This window comes from Penaeus chinensis, chromosome 34, assembly GCF_019202785.1.
Source record: "Penaeus chinensis breed Huanghai No. 1 chromosome 34, ASM1920278v2, whole genome shotgun sequence".
NCBI lineage: Eukaryota > Metazoa > Arthropoda > Malacostraca > Decapoda > Penaeidae > Penaeus > Penaeus chinensis.
This window is the reverse complement of record NC_061852.1, coordinates 13,417,924-13,420,423: the sequence shown is the minus strand read 5'-3', so window position 1 is coordinate 13,420,423 and position 2,500 is coordinate 13,417,924. Positions and strand designations below refer to the sequence as shown.

The 2,500-nt window shown below is 54.6% G+C and overlaps 1 protein-coding gene across 1 annotated transcript in view; it reads left to right on the top strand.

Moving 5' to 3' along the window:
- LOC125043534 (cell wall protein DAN4-like) overlaps positions 1–2,500 on the top strand; it is a 16,644-nt gene that overhangs the window by 7,431 nt on the left and 6,713 nt on the right. The gene's annotated exons all lie outside the window — the stretch shown is intronic.

The following is a 2,500-nucleotide window of genomic DNA, read 5'->3' as shown; positions in this document are numbered from 1 at the left end:
GGGCGGAGTAGTTCGTTATGTGTGGTTCCCGTAGTCGTGGCGGAGAGTTGAGCCCCCCCGATGAGAGAGTTGGTTACTTGTCGGCTGAGGATTTTGTTCGTGGTCGTGCTGAGGGGACGCGAGGTGGCGAGATTTGCGGGTTTGGTGTGGGGATTGACTTTCTTGGGTAGGTGAGAGCTGTGAGTACGCCGGTTTTTCTTGAGCCGGGCTGGCACGCTTCTGGTGGATTGGGAGAGAGGGGAGGTGTGGAGATAGAGGGAGAGATAGTTTGCGGGCGGATTTTTAGAGAACCTTTGCTCTTTAGGAGATCTGCATTGAGGCCCGGCCCGGCGTGGTGAGGAAGGAGGATTCAAAAGAGACTTGAGTGCCCGAAAGAGTCTCGACCCTACTGGGAAGATATTCTCACCTGGATAGGAGAGGTGGGTGAACTTGGAGACTTCGACGATTACCTTGGTGTTGTCTGCGCGTGGCATTTGAGGTTGCTGAGTTGGGGCGTTGTGGCGAGCTGGGCCCGAGTGTTGGCCTGCATCGCGCGGGGAGATTTAGAACAGGTCGAGCGAGGTGGATGCGGAGTGTCCCTGTGCGGATCAGGAGAGGGAAAGCAGGTACATAGTTTGGAGCGGTGAGGAAGTGACCCATTTGGTGTTTGGGATTGATGGGACTGAGAGGTTTGGACCTATAATGACCTTGAAGTAGCCGGGAGGGGATTGGGCTTGTCATTGGCCTTAGGGGCGAGACGGATAGTGTGCTCGGAGTTGGCCAGTTGAGAGGGGAAGTCGGGCTGTGAGGTGTGTAGAGAGTTAGTTAGGGTTTGAGTTGTATCATGTCGGCATGTGTGCTGTTTTTTGTCTTCGATGTTGGTGGAGTTTGGTCACCCGGACGTGTATGCTGTTGCGACATCGGTGAAGAGAAGATGGAGTGGGGGGTCTGTTCGTGTCTGGAGAGCTTCGAGGATGACAGAGTAAGGTTGGAGGACCTGTGCCGTCCCGGAAGTTATGTGAGATTGTGTTATTACAGGGAGAAGCGAGTCCGCATGGAGAGTGGCGCAGAGGATGGGCTGGGGAGAGTCTAGCGGTCCAGTTTGGAGCGGGGAGGAGGTTTTCGTTTTGCGAGTTCGCTGTTTGGGGGAGGGAGTACGGGGGAAAAACCCAGTCATGAAGGGGGGGGTGTCGAGACCGTGCGTCGACGAACCGGGTGTTTCTCGTTGAGGGGATGATTGGTGGAGGTCGAAGTTTGTTGACTTGGAGGTGAGGAGAGTTGTCGAGAGGAGATTCGTGACGTCGAGAGGCGGAGTCACTGAGGGACGGTGGTGTTTGTTGGTGGGGGAATGTGGTTAGCGACGACTGGAAGAGTATCTTCGAGTTTTCTAGGAGTAGTTTGGGTTAGAGGGGAGGTGGTCGTTTATAGGTCATCGGGGTGTCGCGTCTGTTGTAGTCGTGTCTCGGCGGCCGAATTTCTTGATGCCTTCTGGCTGGGCATTCTTGGGAGTGAGAAGATTGTAGAACGGGAGAGGCGTTGACTGAAAGGTAGCTGGGAGAGATTAGCTTGGTTTGTGTACGTATCCAGGGGAGAGGGGTGCATGAGGAGAGCGGGAGCGTGAGGATTGAGAGCCGGTGAGGTTCTGTAAAGCGCGATTCGAGATGAGGGAGATGATCGTCGAGGTCCTTTTGGCTTCTGAGCAGGTACGGGGAAGTGAGTGGTCGGACCCGTGATGATATGTTGAATTGGTGCCGGGAGGGTGGAGCGAGTGAGTTGCTCAGTCTAGCCTGTTTGAGGGGGTATTCTCTTACCGGATGGGAAGAGAATCGATTCGGGTATGGATAAGTCGGGTGGAAACAAGGTGTACGTTGAGGCACAGGGGACTGCAGGGGGGGATTGAGAGAAAACACGATTGAGTAGGTTGTCGCGAGTAGTGTGGAGAGGTTTGGATTGCGACCGTCTCCTGGGGAGACCGGGATGGATGGAGTGATATGTTTTTTCATTTTTGACATGGTGTCGCGAGAGGTGAGATGCAAGGCGAGAGTGTGGCGAGTTGGGGGGCATTGATAGAGATTTTGTGTACGTTGGTAGTTGTGCTCGGAGATGGGGGGAACGAGGAGTAGTTCGAGCGAGCTGTGATTGGGTTCACGGATTTTGATGTGTTTAAGATTGGGTGCGTCGTTGCTCGAGGTTGGGGTTGGGTGGGGATGGAAGAGGGTTGTCGGGGGGGGATGTGGAGGATGGCGGGGAGAGTTTCTTTTGCCGCGGCACACGAGCCTTGGGTAACTTATGGTTTGTAGACTGGTGGTTGTTGCGAGTGGATTCTGATGCGAGGCCATGTCTGATCTTGTAGGGCGGACGGGAGGGAGACGTTTAGAGAGAGGGAAGCTCTTGTAGTGCCGGGTAAGTATGTGGTATGGTAGAGGGAGCTATCATTGCGAAAACGGAAAGATGTGGTGGGAGACGGCGATCTTTTGAGCAGATGAGAGGTCAGGTTCGTCCGCTGATTGGGCTAGACGTG